The sequence below is a fragment of the Neovison vison genome, chromosome 1 (assembly GCF_020171115.1).
Source record: "Neovison vison isolate M4711 chromosome 1, ASM_NN_V1, whole genome shotgun sequence".
Classification (NCBI taxonomy): Eukaryota; Metazoa; Chordata; class Mammalia; order Carnivora; family Mustelidae; genus Neogale; species Neogale vison.
This window is the reverse complement of record NC_058091.1, coordinates 118,075,213-118,098,338: the sequence shown is the minus strand read 5'-3', so window position 1 is coordinate 118,098,338 and position 23,126 is coordinate 118,075,213. Positions and strand designations below refer to the sequence as shown.

The 23,126-nt window shown below is 38.2% G+C and overlaps 1 protein-coding gene across 1 annotated transcript in view; it reads right to left on the bottom strand.

Moving 5' to 3' along the window:
- ILRUN (inflammation and lipid regulator with UBA-like and NBR1-like domains) overlaps window positions 1–23,126 on the bottom strand; it is a 91,124-nt gene that overhangs the window by 24,649 nt on the left and 43,349 nt on the right. The gene's annotated exons all lie outside the window — the stretch shown is intronic.

The following is a 23,126-nucleotide window of genomic DNA, read 5'->3' as shown; positions in this document are numbered from 1 at the left end:
CATCTACCTGAGGGGAGACTCCACAGCCATAAAATAGAATGATTTCTACAGTGATCTCTAGAAGATATTATTAAGTGAGGGGGGAAAAGTAAGATGCAGATCAGTATCTATATAGTTATCACACTTGTGTAAGAAAAGGATCAAAATTACATATATTGGCTAGTATTTGCAAGACAACGCTGTACAGATAAACCATAAATGAACAAATAAAAATGGATATCTGGCTGAAGGAGGCGGTAATGGGAGACTCCTCTAAATATATCATTCCTTTTTTTTTTTTAAAGATTTTATTTATTTATTTGACAGAGAGAAAGGGAAGCAGGCTCCCTGCTGAGCAGAGAGTCCGATGCAGGACTCGATTCCAGGACCCTGAGATCATGACCTGAGCCGAAGGCAGCGGCTTAACCCACTGAGCCACCCAGGTGCCCCTAAATATATAATTCCTAAACTGTGACTCAGGAATAGTAGAAATGGCTTCGATACTGAAAAACAACAACAACAACAAACAACAAAAAGAAAACAAAAACAGGGGCCTCTGGGTGTTTCAGTTAAGCATCTGCCTTTGGCTGGGGTCATGATCCCGGGGTCCTGGAATTAAGCCCCACATCAGGCTCCCTACTGAGCAGAAAGCCTGCTTTCCCTCTCCACTCCTTGCTTGAGTTCCTGCTCTCACTGTCTCTCTCTAATAAATAAATAAAAATTTTAAAAAAAGAAGAAAATAAAAAGAAAACAATAACAAACAAACAAACCTAGGTCAAAGGGAGAGAGGGAAAGGACTAGAGATAAATTCTGTAAGATGGTGACTGGCACGGATAGATGTCCAATAAATGCCTAATTATTTATGTTCAACTACTTAGCACCATTTAAGTAGCATTAAAACACAAACAAAAAGGGATACCCGGGTGGCTCAATCTGTTGAGCCGCCTTCAGCTCAGGTCACAACCCCAGGGTCTTAGGATCGAGTCCTCTATGGGGCTCCTTACTCAGGGAACCTGCTTCTCTCTCAGCCTGCCGCTCCCCCTGCTTGTGCTTTCTCTCTCTGATGAATAAATAAAATCTTTAAAAAAAATGTTTACTGTGTTGCCCTATTGGAAGTCAGTCAATATTAAGATTAAATGTCTGACAACTGGTTATGTCTAACTATAGTTGAAGGACCATAATGGCAACAGGAAACAAAAAAGCAGAAAAGACCTCCTGACTTAAACAAGTTAACATTTAATGTTGTAATTTAAAAATGAATTAGTTTGATAAAGATTGGGCATTAACTTCTCAGTGAACACCACCTGTGGTATGGAAGACAACACAACAAAATAGTAACCAGTTTTCAATCAATCATATTACTTCACAGCAATCTGCTCTGTAGACCACCTACATCAAGGTCATGTGGCTTACATGTGAAAAAATACAGATTCCTGGGTCCCTAACTACAATGAACTAAAACAGGTTTCATATATGAAATCTAAGAATTCAGGATTCTACCCTAAAGAAGGGTATCTAAACTTTAACTTTCCCTCTTCATTCGTTTCCCTGAAAGCAACTAAAGCACTAACTCCTTCCTCTGAAAACCGACAATTAAAGGTAAAGAATTAAGCATTTAATCTAGCCTTACTACAAAACTAAATTTCAGAATGTCATTGTTGATGAAAAAAACAGTTTTTTTAAAAAAAATCTCAGAACTACTCCAGCTAATGTATGTGAAAGAAATAATCACTTTGTAACCCCTGATGAAATGATTCAGGCAATAATCATCAATGAATGAAACCATTAGGCAAAAGGCTGGTTGACAGAGAAGACCTCTGCAATGGAGGGATCAGGCTATCACTACTATCAAAACCTTTTGACTGCTCTTAGCATCACTAAAGCTATAACAATTTCCAATAGCCAAAAAAATTTTGAAAAAGAAGGAAGCTGGAAGTCTCACAATTTCTGATTTCAAAATTACAGCATTACAGTAATCAAAGCAATGTGGTATTATTAAAAAGATGTACAGGGGCGCCTGGGTGGCTCAGTGGGTTAAGCCGCTGCCTTCAGCTCAGGTCATGATCTCAGGGTCCTGGGATCGAGTTCCGCATCGGGCTCTCTGCTCAGCAGGGAGCCTGCTTCCCTCTCTCTCTCTCTCTGCCTGCCTCTCTGCCTACTTGTGATTTCTCTCTGTCAAATAAATAAATAAAATCTTAAAAAAAAAAAAAAGATGTACAGACCAACAGAAGAGAAGAGAGAGTTCAGAAGCAAGCCCTCATTTATATAGTCAAGTGATTTCTGACAAGACAGGCAAGGCCATTCAAAGGGAGAAAGAACAGTCTTTCCAACAAATGGTGTTGAGAAAACTGAGTATCATATGCAAAATAATAAAGTTGGACACTTACCCTCACACCATACACAAAAATTAACTCAAAATGGTCAAAGACCTAAACATCACAGCCTAAGCTATGAAATTCTTAGAAGAAAACATAGAGAGGAAGCTTCATGAAACTGGATTTGGAAATCATTTCCTGGATATGACAAAAAAGCACAGGCAACCGAAGAAAAAATAAATTGGGCGACATCAAAATTAAAACTTTTGTGCATCAAAGGACACAATTAACAGAGTGAAGAGGCAACCCACAGAATAGAGAAAGTATGTGAAAACTGTGTATTTCATAAGGGGTGAATACCCAGAATATTTAAAGAACTCCTACCAAGGGGTGCCTGGGTAGCTCAGTCATTAGACTAAGTCTGCTTCGGCTTGGGTCAGGATACAGCCCCACGTCAGGCATCCCTGCTCAGTGGGGAGTCTGTTTCTCCCTCTTCCTCTGCCCCTCCACCCACTTGTGGACTTATTTTCAATTTCTCTCACAAATAAAATCTTTAAAAAACAAAAACAAAAACCTGATTAAAAAACAACTTGAATAGGGGCGCCTGGGTGGCTCAGTGGGTTAAAGCCTCTGCCTTCAGCTCAGGCCATGATCCCAGGGTCCTGGGATCCAGCCCCACATCAGGCTCTCTGCTCAGCGGGGAGCCTGCTTCCTCCTTGCTCTCTCTGCCTGTCTCTCTGCCTACTTGTGATTTCTTCTGTCAAATAAATAAATAAAATCTTAAAAAAAAAAATAAAAACAACTCGAATAGACAAGCTGAATGACCAATAAGCACATGAAAAGATGCTCAAGATACTAATCATTAGGGAAATGCAAATCAAAACTACAAGATACCACCTCACACCTACCTATTAGGGTTGCTACTATTAAAAAAAAGAAAGAAAGAAAAGAAAATAACAAGTGTTGGCAAGGATGTGGAGAAACTGGAACTCTTGTATACTGTTGCTGGGAGGTAAAATGGTACAGTCGCTATGAAAAACAGTATGGCAGTTCCTCAAAAAATTAAAGTGTCATATGGTCCAACAATTCCACTGCTAGGTGGATCCCCAAAAGAACTAAAAATAGGCTCGCCAAAGAAATATTTCCATACACATGTTCATAGAATTATTTATAATACCAAAAGGTGGAAACAATCCAAGTGTCCAATGATGTATGAATGCATTCTAAAAGTGTGGTATATACATATAATTGAGTATTATTCAACCCAAAAAGGAAGGAAATTATGATTCCATGCTACAACTTGGATGCATCTTCAGGATATTATGCTACGTGAAATAAGCCAGTCACAAAGGACAAATACTGTCTACTAGAGGATACCACTTATATGAGGTACCTAGAAGAGTCAAATTCATAGAGACAGAAAATGGGATGGTGATGTCAATCAAGGCTGGAGAGAGAAATGAGAAGCTACTATTTCATGGGTATAGAGTTTCACTTTTGCAAGATAAAAAGAATACTAGAGGCAGATGGTGATGACAGTTGCATAAAAGTGTGAATGTACTTAATGCCACTAAATTGTATACTTAAAAATGGTTAAGATGGTAAATTGTTATGTCTATTTCATAACTAAAACAAATAAGCAAAAAATATGCTGAAGCCCAGAAACTTCAAGTTAGTTGTTCAAGGCCAACCAGTAATAGATTATGTGGCAGAATCAAAAACAACAAAAGTCAGCTCTTTTTAATCCTAAACACTATGCAGCATTCCCACCCCTGGTCATTTTTTAGTGTTCCATCAACCAGGAAATAGGTAATAGTTAAGGGAGACTATTCCTGGCACTAAAGATAGAAATATTAACATCCTCATTATTTAAACTTCTATAGACTATTAATAAAGCATAATCTGAGTAGGTAATAGCACAACTGAAGAACATTAAGACCGACTGCAAGTATAATGAAGCAACTTAAAACACTAATTTAAATTTAAGTACAATCAGGTTTAAGAATATTGCAGGGAATTAAAACTATAGCTATAGCACATAAATAGCCAAACTTACGCAACTGGCATAAAAATATACAGGTTAAACTGACATTTTAACAATCATTTTGGCAGTTATGTTGAAAAGCACTTAAGTATAACACTGGATAAAAGGACTTAATATTTAAATATTATCTATTTTATATGCAAATAGGTAGAAAGATGGCTGGTGTTCCTATCCTTTCACTACTACTGCTGAATTTCTCAACCAGTCTGACTGGGACACACTTGGAACTTCTTGACACTTACAGTATTTTTATCAAAGGGTAATTTAAAATAGAGTATTTAAGCAGAAGTATTTCCAAGTAAGTACTTAGTTCATCAGAAAGTCAAATTTTAGACTACCAACTGGTTTACCTAATTCAAACTTAAATACCTTTTTTTAAAAAAGGCCATTCCTCTTTGTACACATGCTTCTAAAATGAAGCTTAATTTAGGACTCTGATACTTTTCTATGGAGTTACTATTTATGTTCTGAATATTTAAAGGCATAACAACAAGACATAAGCTCCATTTGTCCTTTTTAAAAAGTCAAACCTTATCTTTGACATAATCTATGGACAAAACGTACAAAACAGCAGTGCTGATGGTAATTGGTTATTCCTGGTGAAAGCTTTTCTGTCCCAGAGATCTGGTAATATACTACATTAACTCTGATCTCCCTTCCCCCTCCTCCTAAAAGAGGACAGGCTTTGTTTCTGGCTTCAGAGAAACTGCTGCCAGTCAACATCACCATCCAAGCAGGGCCAGTGCAAAACCTAGCAAAACAAAACCCCTCCCCCTCATGGTTCTCTCCAAAGAGAATTACATTACAGACATCACAGTCACTGACAAGTCAGAGTCAAAGACAGTGACAAAGCAGAACTTCCTAAATGTTTCTTCATTCTCCTCCTCTGCTCATTTTTCACTTTCTCCTTCGTTTCTTTGGTCTGGCACAACTCACACGAGCACCCTGTCTTCCTCTTCATTTCCATCACTGCCTCTTAATAGGCCAAATTCTCTTCCTGGCTCAAATCTGGGCACAGAGCTTTGGAGAAATGAATGAGTACTCTCAACTCTAAACTGAAGTTGGTCTAGCAAAATCCACACACGTGGCATCTTAGGGCTCACTCAAGACAATCTGGACTTCTCAACTCTACAAAAGAAAGTCCATCTCCCCACTCACTCACCTCTGAGGTACACAGCAAATAGAGATGTCCCTCCTAGGCCCCTTAGTCTGGGCCATGATGGCCTGCTACACATCTCTCCTCCAGAAATATTCCTTAGAGTACTATCACCTCTAATCCACTTCCCATTCTTTCCCACACAGAACCCTGACCCATGCAGGCCAAACTGGACAAGTCACACTCAACCAGACTTTATGCTTCTTTACTGCAGTTTGGAAATGCGCCTTTCCCCTATCACCACGCTGAATCTATTCAGTTAAAACACTGCAGATTAGGGAAAGCCCTTTCCAGACCATTTAACCTGGAAAGTTATTTCTTAATGTTTATTATTGAGAAGTATTTTTAATAGTCTTTATTATTTTTCAAGACTTTATTTGTAAAGCAGTTTTTAGGTTCACAGCAAAATTGATAAGAGGCATGTATACACTCTGCCACGTATGTACAAGTTCCTCCCTCTACCGACATCCCACACCAAAGTTTATATAGCTTTATATAGTAAGTATTTATATAGTAGGTCTTCTATATAGCTTTGTATAGTAAGTCTTTGTTATAATCAATGAACCCACACAGGCACATCGTTATGACCCAAGTCCACAGTTATTAGAGGTCAATCTTGGGGTTGTACACTCCATGGGTGTTGATAAAAGCATAATGACATGTATTCACCACTATGGTATCACAAAGAATAATTTCACCACCCTAAAAGTCCTGTGTTCCACCTATTCCTTCCCCCTCCCTCCCCCAACCCCTGGCCACCATTGATCTTTTTATTGTCTCCAGTTCTGCCTTTTCCAGAATGTCATATAAGAATCATACAGGATGTAGTCTTTTTTTTTTTTTTTTTTTAAGATTTTGTTTATTTATTTGACAGAATCACAAGTAGGCAGAGAGGCAGGCAGAGAGAGGGAGGGAGAAGCAGACTCCCCGCTGAGCAGGGAGCCTGATGCAGAGCTCGATCCCAGGACCCCAGGATCACGACCCAAGCTGAAGGCAGAGGCCTAACCCACTGAGCCACCCAGGTGCCCCAGGATGCAGCCTTTTTAAATCGTCTTCTTTTACTTAGACATAGGCATTTAAAGTTTCTTCATGCCTTTTCATGGACTGAAAGCTCACTTCTTTTTAGTGCAGGAAGTATTCCATTGCCTGGATGTACATCAGTTTATTTATCCATGTACCTACTGATAGACATCTTGGTTGCTTCCAAGTGTTTGCAATTACAAATAAAAGTTATAAATGGGAGGGGCACCTGGGTGGCTCAGTGGGTTAAGCCGCTGCCTTCGGCTCCCGTCATGATCCCAGGGTCCTGGGATCGAGCCCCGCGTCGGGCTCTCTGCTCGGCGGGGCGCCTGCTTCCTCCTCTCTCTCTGCCTGCCTCTCTGCCTGCTTGTGATCTCTCTGTCAAATAAATAAATAAATAAATCTTTAAAAAAAAAAGTTATAAATGGGGTACCTGGGTGGCTCAGTGGGTTAAAGCCTCGCCTTAAGCTCAGGTCATGATTCCAGGGTCCTGGGATTGAGCCCCAAACTGGGCTCTCTGCTCAGCAGGGAGCCTGCTTCCCTCTCCTCTCTCTCTGCCTACCTCTTTGCCTACTTGTGATCTCTACCTCTGTCAAATAAATAAATAAATAAAGTATTTTTTTTAAAAAAGCTATAAACACAGCAGAAGTGTTTTGTTTTTGTTTTTGTTTTTTTTAAAGATTTTGTTTATTTGACAGACAGAGATCACAAGTAAGCAGAGAGGCAGGCAAAGAGAGAGAGTGAGCAGAGAGCCCGATGCGCGGCTCGATCCCAGGACCCTGAGACCAATGACCTGAGCCGAAGGCAGAGGCTTAACCCACTGAGCCACCCAGGTGCCCCAGAAGTATTTTAGTTTTATAAGAAACTCCCAAACTGTCTTCCAAAGTGACTGTACCATCTTACATTCATGCCCACAATAAAGGAGAGTTCCTGTGGCTCCACATCCTTGCCAGCATTTGGTGCTGTCAATATTCAGGACTTGGGGCATCTAATAGGTGCACAGTAGTAACTCGCTTTAATTTAATTTGCAATTCTCTAATAACATGATAATGAAAATCTTTTCATATGCTTATTTGCTATCTGTATATCTTCTTTGGTATGATGTCTACATTTAGGTTTATGATCCATTTTGAGTTAATTTTGGGGAAGAATATAAGGTCTGTGTCTAGATTCATTTCTTTGCATGTAGATACTTAGTTGACTCAGCACCATTTGTTGAAAAGACTATCTTTTCTCCATTGTCTTTGCTTCTTTAACAAAGATCAGCTGACTATACTTGTATCCACTTCTGGACTTTCTATTCTGTTCTATTGATCTATTTCTTTATTCTTTCACCAATACCAAACAGTCTTGATCCATATAGCTTTGTATAGTAAGTCCTGAAGTCAGGGAATGTAATTTCTCCACTTCTCTCTCCAATATGAGTTGGCTACTCTGGGTCTTTTATCTTCATATAAAATTTAGAATCAATCAGTTGATATCCACACAAAAGCTTGCTGGAATTTTGACTGGGGATGTGCTGAAGCTATAGATGAAGCTGGGAAGAAATAGCATCTTGAAAGTATTGTCTTCCTATCTCTCTACTTACTTAATTCTTTGATTTCTTTCATCAGAGCTGTGTTGTTCTCCTCATGTAAATCTTGTTCATATTTGATAGATTTATACTTAGGTATTTAATTTTGGGGGGGATCCTAACATAAACAGTAATATGCCTTTAATTTCAAATTCAAGTTGTTCACTGCTAGTATGCCGGAAAGTGGTTGACTTTTACATATTAACTTTGTATCTTGCAACCTTGTTATAATTGCTTATTAGTTCCAGGAGTTTTTGCCATTTTTTCAGATTCTCTATATTAATCATGTCATCTGCAAAAAGCACAGTTTTAGTTCTTCTTTCCTAACCTATATACCTTCTTTCTTTTAATTGTTTTATCACATTAGTTAGAACTTCCAGTATGATGCTGAAAAGCAGTGGACTTTTCCTTGCCTTATTTCTGATTTTAGAGGGAAAGTTTCTAATTTCTCACCATTATGATGCTAGCTGAAGGGTTTTTATAGATATTCTTTATCAAGTAGAGCAAATTCCTCTCTGTAGCTTTCCAGTAGTTTAACCATGAATGGGTGCTGGATTTTGACAAATGGTTTTCCTGTATCTATTGATAAGAACAGGTCATTTTTCTTCTTACCCTATTGAGGTGATGGATTACATTAATTGATTTTTTAATGGTGAATCAGTCTTGTGTATGTGATATAAATTCCTCTTATCATAGTATGTATACTTATTATTATATATTATTGGATTGGGTTTGCTGCTATTTTGTTAAAAATATTAGCATTTAAGGGCACCTGAGTGGCTCAGTTGGTTAAGCATCTGGCTTCTGCTCAGGTCATGACCTCAGGGTCCTGGGATTGAGTCCTGTGTCGGGCTCCCGGCTCAGCATGCAGTCTGCCTCTCTCTCTGCCCCTCCCCCTGCTCCTGTTCTCTCTCTTTCTGTCAAATAAATAAATAAAATCTTAAAAAAAAAAAGAACATCAGCATCTATGTTCTTGAAAGGTAACAGTCTGTGTTTTCTTGTAATACCTCTGCTTTGAGTATCAGCATAATGTTGGTCTTACAGAATGAGTTAAGAATTCTGTTTCTGTCTTCTGGAAGAGATTCCAGAAAAGTAGTGTAATTTCTTTCTTAAGTGTTTGGTAGAACTCGCGGTAAACTCATCTGAGCCTGGTGTTTTCTGTTTTGTAAGGTTATTGTTGATTCAATTTGTTTAATAGATAAAAGCATATTCATGCTTTCTATTTCTTCCTGTGTTAAGCTTTGGCAGATTGTATCCTTTGAGGAACTGGTCCATTACAACTAGGCACAGAGTTGCTCATAATATGCCTTTATTATCCTTTTAAAGTCCATGGGATCTGTAGTAATGTTCCTTCTTTCATTTCTTATTTTAGTAATTTGTGTCTTCTTTTTTTTCTTAATAAGCCAATCTAGAGGCTTATTAATTTTTTAAAAAAAGATTTTACTTATTTGACAGAGGGACAGCACAAGCAGGGAAAGTGGGAGAGGGAGAAAGAGGCTCCCTCTGGAGCAGGGAGCCCCACACAGAGCTTGATTCCAGGACCCTGGGATCATGACCTGAGCTGAAGGCAGATGTTTAACCAGCTAAGCCACCCAGGCACCCCAGAGGCTTACTGATTTAATTGATCTTTCAAAGAACCACTTTTTGGTTTTGCCAGTTTTCTCTACTGATTTTGTTTGTAATTTCATTGATTCCTGCTCTAAATTTGTTTTTCTTCTTCTACTTACTTTGGATTTAATTTGCTCTTCTTTTTCTAGTTTCTTAAGGTAGAAGCTTGGAGTATAGATTTTAGGCCTTCCTTTACATTAAGCTGACTATTCTTCCACCTTGGGTACTCTACACAAATGTTCAACATCTTCCTGATTTTAGGACCTAGAATCTTTGACTCCACCACCAAGATCCCACTAGAACTCCAAAAAACAAACAAACACACAAACAAACACACAAACAAAAAACACCAGACACTAGGATGTCTGAGGTGACAAAAGCCTTAAGGAACCTTTACTAAAAAAAAAAAAAAAAGCTAAAATAATAATAGCATCTAACACTTAATCAGGACTTATCATGCCAGATGCTGTTCTATAAACTTTTATATGCATTAACTCCTTTAATTCCCTCAAAATGCTATGAAGTAGGTACTGTTTTCCTTATTTTATAGATTAAAAAAACCCAAGTCACTGAAAGATAAAAAATTTCCTAAAGATCACATTGCTAATTACTATTAACTAGAAGTCAAACCCAGATGCTATGACTTCAGAGCTCATGCTACTACTCTCTTGCCCTATTTTACTAAAAAAAATTCATGAATTTAACTATAAGTGATCCAAATAAGAATAGTTTATTCATTCTTAGCAAGCAGTCCCGATTCTATTTCTCAGATGGTTGTCTAATACATTTATTTTTTGGTCACTATTTATACACTTTGCCCCACCTCAGCAAAAAGAATTAACGACCCACAGAGATAGAAAGCACATTATTGGTTTCCAGAGGCTATGACAATAGTGAGTGACTGTTTACTGGGTACTGTTTTTGGCTCTGGTCATACTTCTGGGTTGTAAGATCAAGCCCTATGTAGGGCTCTCAGCTGGGTATGGAGCCTGCTTAAGATTCTCTCTCTCTACCTCTACCTCTCCCACTCCCTGCCTATCTCTGTCTCTCTCCCACTCTTAAAAAAAAAAAAAAATCTACAATATTTCCATTAATAGTAATCCAATGAAATGGTATTCAACTACTAAAAATTTTGTTTTTGAAAGTATTTAATAATGGGGAAAGATACTAAAATGTTACTGAGTAGGAAAAACAATAGTTTACACAACTATATGCAGCATAATGTCAAACTAAAAAAATTTTTTTTTTGTTTTTAATACTGGATATACATTAACAGTGTTTGTATCAATATAGAAAAGTAAATGTTTTGTTTGTTCTTTATATTTTTTGTATTCTCGAAGTTCTATATTTCTGTTATTGTCAGAAAAATATATACTTCTTTTTTAGGTTTTATTTACTTACTTATTTGAGAGAGAGAGAGACAGAGTATATAAGCTGGGAGAACAGCAGAGGAAGAAAGAGGAGAAGCAGACTCTCTGCTTAGCAGGGAGCCCAAGGTGGGACTCGATCCCAGGACCCAGGGATCATGACCCAAGCTGAAGGCATACGCTTAACTGACTGAGTCATCCAGGTGCCCCAGAAAAAATACACTTTTAAAAGAATTTACCTGCAAATAACTAATAAGTTTACTAACATAATAGACTTAAAAGTTCCTCAAATAAGAGAACAAAGAGAATATAAATAAAATGGTTGAACTAAATTTAAATATATCAGTAATTACACTAAATGTGAGTAGTCTAAACATACCAATTAGAAGACAGAGATTATCAGACTGGAGAAAAAAAATGACCCAATTATATGCTGTCTCTAAGAAACTGTCATATATAAGACACAGGTGGATTGAAAGTAAAAGGCTGGAAAAGAATATATCATGCAAACAACAATCAAAGAAAGCTAGAACGACTATATTAATATCAGACAAAGTAGACTTCAGAGCGGAGAGAATTACCAAGGAAAGGGGGACATTACACAATAATAAATGGGTCATTCACTTAGGAGACATAATTTTAAATGTGTACGCACCTAACAACTGAGTTTCAAAATGTACGGACCAACCCCTGATAGAACTGGAAAAAAAAAAAATACGCAAATAGAAAGCTGTAGTTGATGTCAACACTTCTTTTTCAGTAACAGATAGAACACTATTAGACCAAACAAACAAGCAAATAATAAAGACAGAGAAATTCAATGTCCTCAACCAACTGGATCTAATGGACATTTATATAACACACCACCCACAACAACAAAATAAAACTCTTTTAAAGTACGCATGAAATATTCACCAACAAGACAGACTGTATCTCCTGGGTCAAAAACATCTTAAATTTAAAATAACCGAAATCATATAAACTTGTGCTCCCTGACCATAATGGAATGAAACTGGAAATGATTAAACAAGATAACAGAAAAACTGCCATTTGGAAATTTAAAAACGTGCTTCTATATAACCCATGACTCAAACAGGGAATCTCAAGGGAAATTAGAAAATATTTTCAACTGAGTGAAAATAAAAATACAATATTTCAAAATCTGGGCTATATAGCTAAAAGTAGCGCTTAGAGGGAAATTTACAGTTGCTATAAAGTAAGTGCTTCTGTGCCTGCACCCCCAAATTCTTACAACTGAGACCAAATCTCCAGTGTGATTGTATTTGGAGGTGGAGTCCTAAGGAGATAATTAGGTTATGAGAGTAGAGCCCTCAAGAATGGGATTACTGCCACTATAATAAAAATAAAAAACAAAACCACCCAGCGAGCTCCCTTACCCTTTCTGTCCGGTGAGAACATAGAAGACAGCCTTCTGTGATCTAGGAAACAGTCCCTCACCAGATGTCAAATCTGTTGGAGTCCTGATCTTAGATTTCCCAGACTCTAGAACTGTGGGAAATGAACTGCTGTTGTTTACCACCCATCTAATCCAAAACATTTTGTTATAGCAGCCCAAACAGGCTAAGAAAATAGTACTAAACATCTACATTATAAAAGAAAGGTCTCAGGTCAACATTAACTTCCATCTTAAGAAACTTGGAAAAAGAAAATAAACCCAAGGGCGCCTGGGTGGCTCAGTTGGTTTAGCATCTGTCTTTGGCTCACGTCATGATCCCAGGGTCTTGGAACTGACCCCCACTCACATCAGGCTCCCTGCTGAGGGGGCTGCCTGCTTCTCCCTCTCCCTCTGCTGCTTCCCCTGCTTGTGCTATCTTGCTCTGTCAAATAAATACATAAAATCTTAAAAAAAAAAAAAGAATAAAATAAACCTATATCAAGCAGGATGAATAAAATTAAAAGCAGAAATCCATATAACTGAAAACAGAAAGAAAAGTCAATGAAAGTAAAGGCTGATTTTCTGAAAAGAACAGTAACATTAAGAAATCTATCAAGAAAAAAGAAGAAAGAAACACAAAACATCAAGAATGAGAGAAGAGGGATGTCTAGGTGGCTCAGCTGGAAGCACCCAACCTTGATTTTGGCTCCAGTCATGATCTCAGGGTTGAGCCCCACACTGGGCTCTGTGCTCTGCTTGTCCTTCTCCCTCTGCTCCTCCCCCCAGGTGCATGCGCTCATGCGCTCTCTCTCTCAAATAAATAAATAAAATCTTTAAAAAAAAAAAAAAGAAAGAAAGAAAGAAAGAATGAGAGAAAAGATTATCACCACAAAGAAAGCATTAACACAACAAAGGGTACTACAAACAACTCCACACGCAAAAATTTGACAATTTAGTGAAAACCACCAATTCCTTGACATTACCCAAAGTCATCCAAGACGGATAACCTGAACAAATCTGGAACTATGAAAATAAACTGAATTAGTAATTTTAAATTCCCAAAAAAGAACCCTCCCGGATGGTTTCACTGAAAAATTCCTTAAAAGAACACCACCAATGCTATACAATTTCTTAAAAGAAAAAACAATAGTACATGTTAGAGCTTATAGAGCTGCATGCTCCAGTGAGGCAGGCTACTGGCCACATATAGCTACTGATTACCCAAAATGTTGAAATGATCCTATTTTGGCTATACTAACATAAAATGTACTATTAAACATTTAAAAAAAGATTTTATTTATTTGAGGGGACGGGGAGAGAGAGAGAGAGCAAGAGCACAAGACCAGCGGGAGGGAGAAGCAGACTGCCCGCCAAGCAGGGACACTGGGACCATGACCTGAGCTGAAGGCAGATGCTCAACCGACTGAGCTACTCAGATGCCCCTATTATTAAACATTTTAAAAGTCCTCAAATAAGACTCAGTCAGAAACAGGATCTGCTTTCTTAATCACTTCTGATTCCTAAACATAAAAGAGAAACTAAAGGGCGCCTGGGTGGCTCAGTGGGTTAAAGCCTCTGCCTTCGGCTCAGGTCATGATCTCAGGGTCCTGGGATCGAGCCCTGCATCAGGCTCTCTGCTCAGCAGGGAGCCTGCTTCCCTTCCTCTCTCTCTGCCTGCCTCTCTGCCTACTTGTGATCTCTCTCTCTGTCAAATAAGCAAATAAAATCTTTAAAAAAAAAAAAAGAGAGAGAGAAACTAAAACTAAAAAGGAAGAATGACTTTGAAGTGGTTACTAAGCCACACCCTAAATCGCTTTAGAATTCAATTGGTCTCAAAACCAAGTACAAGCAAAACTCTTAGAAGTCAAGAAGTGGGCGCCTGGGTTCACAGTTGGTTGAGTGTCTAACTCTTCATTTTGGCTTAGGCCCTGATCTCAGGGTCGTGGGACTGAGGCCTTGTGTTGGGTTCCAAGCTCAATTCAGAGTCTGCTTGGGATTCTCTCTCCCTCTCCCTCTGTCCCTCCTGCTTCTTCTCTTTTTCTCACAAATAAATAAATAAATAAATAAATCTTTTTTTAAAAAGGGAAATCAAGAGGTCACTGCAAGGACACGGATCACTACAAAGCGAAATCCAGAGGTTAACAGGTACACAAAGCATCCTTTTCTAAAATCCGAACATCCAACATTGGCATTCTCTTTATAAAGAAAGGGAAACATAAGCTCTTTAAAGATAAAAGGAGAAAAATAAAGAGAGCTTTAAAAAAAAGTATAAAGATTACAGAATGAACTAATTTCTAACTGATAAATATCTTTGCCATTTCAAGGAAAAACCCCTTCGAGTATTATGGGGCTAGTGTCAAACCTTCATTACAGAAACAGAATGCATTTGCTTTTCAGTAAGAAGACATCCTCCTCAAAGAGTCCTACCTTAACTACAAGACTAATGGGAGGTTTCTAAAAATAAAGTAATGACCACATTCTTGTCAGTAACTAAGGGATTGCATCTGAAAAACTAAGATATCAGACAAAGCTTAAGAGACCAATACATTAATCATTTTTGATGCTAATCATCAGTCTGTCACACACAATTTTCAGTAGGTTTATAGCACATACTGATAAATTAGGTATTCACCATGATTTGAATGGAAAGCAATTACTCCTGCTTCCTTACTTTTATCAAAGATATGATCTGGCCTGCTTCAGTACAAACTGTAACTATACTGCACTTCCTAAAACTTCCATTAAACTTAAGGTTTAATTCCATAAAACCTTAAGAATTTCTCAGGTGAAGCAATTCAGCATACATGTGCACATTTTTTTGTGAAGGGGAAATGTACATACCCCTCCATTGTTCTTTTTCCTCATTTTTATTATTTTAGAAATGAAAAGAATCATATGACCAAATATGTTCACTTAATATAATGGCTCGACCTTTCTTCCTGCAAGGAAGGTAATCATTAAGCCAATGATGCATATTGAAATCACTAACACCCAAGAATCACAGAAATGCAGTTTTTATGTTTTACTATGATGGGGCTATACTAAGTAACTAAGCACTTTTTAAGTAGATCCAGCCCCAGCTACAGCCCTTACCAATGCACATGCACAAAAGTTAAGGATTCTATATACATATTTTTTAAAAGCAAATTATGTTTGAATAGTTAATCTTTAAACTTGTCAGGGATTTTAGAAATATTTCTTTTCTATTAAACAAGAAGAATATTTGTATGTTAAGAAAGAACTATATTTGGTTAAAAGTATTTTTAAGGAGCGACCTCTAAATTTTGAATCCTTGAAATCTAACATTCCAGATTAAAGAAGTTTCTGTTAACAAAAAGGTTTTTGCTACCACAGGAAAAAAAGATGCTGCTTTCAAATTATACTTTCCCTTCTATCAAATAATAAAACTAATTACGAAGCAAACTGCTAGCACTAACACCACACATTAAAACTACTCACAGTTGGATTTCAAATCAGTTACAACATCTGATGATTCATACTCGGTCATGCAAGTATTTTATTTACTACCTTTTACATACTTATCACTGTTTCGTCTGATTTCTTGATTTTCTATGCTGTGAACAGGTTCATGACACACATATGTGCATTTTAGAGGGTTAATCTGACTAGTACAGCCATTTCACATTGCCTTTGACTCATGTGAAACTACCTAGACACAACCACCAAATAATTACCACCATCTGGTAGCACTACTACCAAGAGCAGGCTTTCCTTCTCTCAAGCTAAAATAGCACATCACCTTATAGACTTGATATAAAACCTTACAACATAAAGATATTTAAGGATTTCAAATTCATTTACATTTGAAATGTCCCTCTAAAAATAAAAACATTTCAGGGCACCTGGGTGGCTCACTGGGTTAAAGCCTCTGCCTTCGGCTCAGGTCATGATCCCAGGGTCCTGGGATCAAGCCCCGCATCGGGCTCTCTGCTCCGTGGGGAGCCTGCTCCCCCCCCCCCGCCTACTTGTGATCTCTGTTTGTCAAGTAAATAAATAAAATCTTTAAAATAAAATAAAATATTTTTTAAAATAATAATAAAAATAAAAACATTTCTCATACAAGTCACAATCAGCTTAGGCTAGCATTTCTTCATCAAAAAAGAAATCTGTTGTTCTCAAGGGCTACTCTTATTTCTGATATTACAGAATTCTACAGACCAGAATTGAAACACAGACTGCCTTATTGAGGATCTTCTAGAAGCAAATGAGGCAACCTTTGAGCCCAACATTTAAAGAGAGAAGTTCTAATATAAGGTCAACTAAATAGACATTTTTCCAAAGATGACATCCAGATGGCCAGGAGACGCATGAAAAGATGCTCAGTATCATCAATCATCAGGAAAATCCAAATCCAAACCACAATGTAATACCATCACACACCTGTCACAATGGCCAGTATCAAAAAGACAAGAAATACCAAGGTGTTTTTGTTTGTTTTCTAAATAGGCTCCATGCCCAATATGGGGCTCAAAGTCATGACCCCAAGAGGAAGAGTCACATGCTCTACTGACTGAGCCAGCCAGGTACCCCAAGAAATACCAAGTTTTGGTGAGGATGTGGAGAAAAGGGAACCATTATACACTGCTGGGAATGTGAACTGGTGCAGCCACTAAGGAAAACAATATGAAGGTGCTTCACAAAATTAAAACTAGAACTCCCATACCATCCAGGAGGTATTCATCCAAAAGAAAAATTAATTTGGAAAGACATAAACACCCCTATGTTCACCGTAGCATTATTTATAATGGCCAAGTTGATCAACAGAAGAAAGGGTAAAGAAGATGTGGTGTATGTGTGTACACACACACACACACAATATTTCTCAGCCATACAAAAAAAAAAAAAAGAATGAAATCTTGCAATCTGCAATAGCGTGGATGGACCTAGAGGGTACCATGCTAAGTGAAATAAGTCAAAGACAAGTACCATATAATTTCATTTATATGTGGAATCTAAAAATGAAACAATTTAACAAAGAAAACAGAACAGACTCACAGATACAATGAACTCATGGGTGCCAAAGGGGAGGGTAGTGGAGGGATGGACAAGACAGGCAAAGGGGTCAAGAGGTAGAATCTTCCAGTTATAAATAACACAGAGGGATGTAACGTACAACATACAGAACATGATCAATAATGTTGCAGCAACTTTGTATGGTGACAGATGGCAACCAGACTCACTGTGCTAACCATTTCATACCGTATATAAATATCAAATTACTATGTTGTACACCTCAAACTAAAACAACAGTATGTTATTTATTCTTCAATTAAAAAAAAAAAAAAAAAGCAAAAAAGGTTGGTTCAATAGGCAAGAGGGAAAGAGAAAGGGCAGAAGTGCCGAGTAAAACAGCACCTAAATGGAAGACAGAGTGGAATTTAGAGGAAGTCTACATGAAACCAGAGCTATTTTTACAACACTGACCAGTTAAAATACAGAAGGATGAGGAGGGACAGTCCAGCATCACCTGGCTAAGAAGGACACTCGTAACTGGAGGAGGTGGAAGAAGAACTTAAAAAAGTTTTAGGAAATAAAGAGTGTGGTTTATAAAGCGCACCCAGTAAGTTTTCTAACATGTGGGACATATTATGGTTTAGGAGTTTTAATCAGGAAAGTTCCAGGGATGCCTAGGTGACACAGTCAGTTAAGCATCCAACTCCTGGTTTTGGCTCCAGTTGTGATCTCAGGGTTGTGAGATCAAGTCCCCACCTCAGGCTCCCTGCTTAGTGGGGAGTCTGCTTGAGATTCTCTCTCTCTCTCTCTCTGCCCCCCCCCACGCACCTGGGCGCCTGGGTGGCTCAGTGGGTTTGCCCTCTCTCTCTAAAATAAATCTTTAAAAAATCTATAAGAAAAATTCCATTTCTAATCTCTGAGAAACTAAATGGACAATGTGTAAGTATTTAATGTACAAGTGCAATGACCCCAGCGACCATTGTGAACTACTAACAAACTAACAAGAGCTACTTCAAGGGGAGAAACTTTCCTCAGCACGTGATGATCACACTATCACTTCATCTTAGCTTACTTCACAACCAGAATGCCTCTGACTTAGAAGGAACCATCACAGTGCAGGGGTACATTTCTCCTACGCAATTCTGTAAGAGGGTACTCCATTATTGGAAGGAGGAACGTTACTGCTGGTATCAAGACTAAAATGGTGATACTCATGCTCCTTACTGCTTCCCAAGAGTCAAGTGTCCTTAGTGTTCTTAAGAAGTGTGCCTCTCCCAGCAGACAAGAACTCCTTGAGGAACACTGATATTTACCCAACAACCTAAGAGTCGCTTCACCAACATTAACCCCACTTCACTGCTAACTTACTCTGGAAATGTGGAGAAGACCTGGGAACTATATACTAAATCTCCTTAAGCCCTGACAAGTATTCACACCCTTGAGCCAAAGTTTCCATGTGAACCCCATAGAGTAATGAGGGCCAAATTAATCACAAAGGCCACAAAACTATTTTTCTTAATTTATAATAATAATTCATAAATAATTTACAATCTTTATGAACCCTAGACAAATTATCTCTGATCTTTAGTTTCCTCATCCATAAAATGTAGCCAATACTTCCTTTATAAAAGGTAATCTATAATGTACAAAACCCAATACAGTGCCTGACATATAGCAGGTATTAGACAACAGGTTGCTTTTACCTAAGAAGCCGAAGTCTGTAAATAGAAGATAAAAGAAAATGTTCGAACTTGAAGAATCAATCTGCCAGGAAATCAGGTACTTAGTGGTATTCAACCAAGGGGGTTAGAAACATGTGTGGTGGGGCACCTGGGTGGCTCAGTGGGTTCAAGTCCCTGCCTTCGGCTCAGGTCATGATCCCGGGGTCCTGGGATTGAGCCCTGCATCGGGTTCTCTGCTCAGCGGGGAGCCTGCTTCCCCCTCTCTCACTGCCTGCCTCTCTGCCTACTGTCAGATAAACAAAATCTTTAAATAAAGAAAAAAGAAACGTGTGATTCAAGAGGAGGGTTGCCAGGAAAGATGAATATATGAAGCTAAAGTATTTAGTGAGAGAGGGCCAAGGGTCGCATACACATGCCCCACATAATGAAGAACTGTCCACACAAGACGCCAAGAGCACCTCTCAAGAGAGACTGAGAGAGCACAATCCATTTTAAATGGGGGGAGGGGACCCACTTTATAAATTATTAAATATAGCAGAAATTCCTTTTGAGGAAGAGAAATGAACTGAAAAATAAGTGTTTTTATAAAAATAAAGAAAATGATACTTTCCAGAGAAGATCATCTAAAGACTGTAAAGGAGACCACCCACCAAAAACAAAACAAACAAGCTTTGTTGTTAAGACAGAAAGATGAGACACAGTAGTTACCTAACTTGTCCAAGTTTATGCCCAGGCAACCTAAGCTGACTTTCCCAACTCTTCCCACTACGCCACACTTTGTGAGCCTGCAAGGTGAGACTTCACAGAAAAACTGAGAAGAGCCAATCACAGTTAACAAGGCAGTTTATTTTCTTTTACATGTTAATAGTTGTGGTTTTATGTATACTATACTCACATTCTGCCAGAAAATTTCCATCTCTGCTATCAGGATGTGTTATAACCAAGAGTAATCTGGATTCAATGAAATAGTAGTTTGTACAATGAAATTAAATTCTTTATCAGAGAAGATGAACTGTTTGCAAACTCTATACCACACAGCACAAGAGGTCATCTGAACAGGCAACAAGGGTTAAGAAGGCTCCCAATTCAACAAAACCAGTTTCATTTTTAGGCTTTCCTTTTATTTGAGGGGGCATTCATATATGCTCTTATAAAGGAAAGGGTTCTACTGATTTTTTAAAAATATTTTGAAAATCATGGAGCCAGATCTATTATTAAGATCTCTTGAAAGTATTAGATTTCACAAAATCCTGAGAAACAACTCACAGATTATATGACCAAGAAAGGCTTTAAATTCTTTATTGCCTCCAAAACTAGTATATTGTATACCCCAACTACTTCTAGAATTGGAGGGAATGTTACAAATATAAATTTTAATGGCCAACACAGTGATAATTATTTTGATCTTAACACTGAAACATACACATACACACACGACCAGAGATCTCAAACACTAGAGAACAGTAAGAAGCAATTATTTTTGCATCAAAGGGATTTTTTTTTTTAAAGTCACATATGTGGTCATGCTCCTCCCTTAAAAACACTGGCATTCTTTTAAAAAAATCTCCACTCTGCTTTGGGCTCAGCTTTTTGAAGTTACATAGAAAAATAAGACATGTATCACCTTAAGTTTTAAAGGTATTTGGGACACTCATCAAATAACTGGGGAGAAAGAGGTAAAGTGCCAAAGAGAGGCAAGGGAGTAAGAGGTGCAGAGAAAATGCAATGTGGGGGGGTGGAGAAGAAGAAAATGCAATGGGAGCTCAGCAGTGGTAGAAACTAGTTGACCCTTGAACAATGTGAGTTTGAACCTCATAGGCCCACTTATATGTAGATTTTTTCTTTGTTTCTTTTTTCTTTTTTGATAAATACAAGAAAGTACTGTAAATGTATTTTTGCTCTCAATTTTCTGAATTTTTTTTCTAGCTTACTTTACTGTAAGAACACAATATATATTACATATAACTACAAAATACGTATTAACTGTTAATGTTATTGGTTAAGATTTCTGTTCAACAAGGCTATTAGTAAAGTTTTTGGGGAGTCAAAGTTTTCAACTGTGCAGGGGTATCAGCATTCCTAACTCCTCCGTGTTATTCAAGGGTCAACTGTACTTCCAACTGTGCAGGTACAAAGGTTATTAAGAAGGAGTGGCCTGTTCTGGAAAACAGTGGGGAGGTTCCTCAAAAAGTTGAAAACAGAGCTACCCTACGACCCAGCAATTGCATACTGGGTATATACCCCAATGATACAAATATAGTAATCCAAAGGGGCACCTGCACCCCAATGTTTACAGCAACAATGTCCACAATAGCCAAACTATCCATTGACTGATGAATGGGTAAAATATGGTATATAGAGACAATGGAATATTCCTCAGCCATCAGAAAGGATGAAATATTGCCATTTGCAATGACGTGGTTAGAACCAGAGGGTTTGTGCTAAGTGCAATAAGTCAATCAAGAAAGATAATTATCATATGATCTCACTGACATGTGGAATTTAAGAAATAAGGCGGAGGATCATAGGGGAAGAGAAGAAAAAATGAAAAGATGAAACCAGAGAAGGAGACAAACCATAAAAGACTCTTAATCTTACAAAAGAAACTGAGGGTTGCTGGCAGGGAGACAGGTGAGGGGTAGGGTAACCAGGTGACAGACATTGCAGAGGGTATGTGTTGTAATGAGCACTGGGTATGATATAAGACTGATGAATCACAGACCTGTACTCCTGAAACAAATAATACATTATATGTTAAAAAGAAAAAAAAAAGTGGCTTGAAAAGAGAGTCCGGAAGGGAAGGGACAAATTCTACATTCTGATACATGATTGCACAGTTGTTTGTCATTCAACATATAGCTCACAGTCTAGTAGGAGAGAAAAGTAAGTAAACACCTAAAATACAACGTGTGAAGTATAATAACAAGCCCGTGTACAACATTAATGAAAAAAGGAGGGAAAAATTTCCATGGGGTCATGAGGAAAGTAAGCAAGGAGGGAAAGGGGAGGGAGGAATGATTTCATCAGGGCCCTAAGGATGAGCAGGAGTTTACTGGAAAGAAGAGAAAAGATATTTCTGGCAATAGGAACAACACAAGCAAGGGCATGGTGAAGTGAAAGCATGTGGTGTCTTTGGGGACTGGCTGTGGGGGAGGAAAGAGGAGACTGACGATGAAAGTGAAAACGAGGCCAGATCGTGAGGAGCTTTAAGCCCCACGCCAAGGAACTGGGCTTCAGTACAGTAGGCATGAAGGTTTTAAGCAAAGAATAATGTCATATATGCACTATGAGACACCCTTTCTAACATTAAAATTCTCCAAGGCTATAAAAATATGTAAAGTTTCCACTGTAAAGTTCCCCTATATGCGTGGAACATATAGAAGAACATTAATTCCAGAACCTCCTGAAATCATGCCAAAGTCCCCACTGGCCCTGAGTCCAGTTAAGAGTTCCCAGAAGACAGGAACTATTTACTATTTATTCTTCTTTGGATTACCAGGACATGGGATACAGTGGAATCAACAGGAACTGGTTTGTGATGAAGAACAATTTTGAGACTGAACAAAAGATGACTCCAAGATTCCTGCCTGATCACCTCAATGGGGTGCTGATGAGAAGAATGTTAAGTTTTGCCTGGGAGATATTAAGATTCAGAAATCTACAAGATATCTAAGTGTTCTGCCCATAAGCAGTTAAAACACAAGCTTGGGGCTCCAAAGAGAGTCTGCAGCCACAGATATGAATTTGAACATTGCTATGTTCTGTAGTGGGGAGAGCCATTGAACCCATGTGGATGGAGGAGGTCACTGACCATGAACAGGACCCAGCTCAGAATCTAACAATCCCAGGGCAAATAGGAGACTAGACAGAGACAGAGAAAGATCAATCAGAGGAGGAGAAACAAGACAGTTATCCAGTGAGTCTAGGAAGGTACACAGTTCAGAAAACATTTGGAGTATGGTGTCAAATGACAGAGGGTCAATTAGTACAAAGACTAAGTGGCTGCTGGATT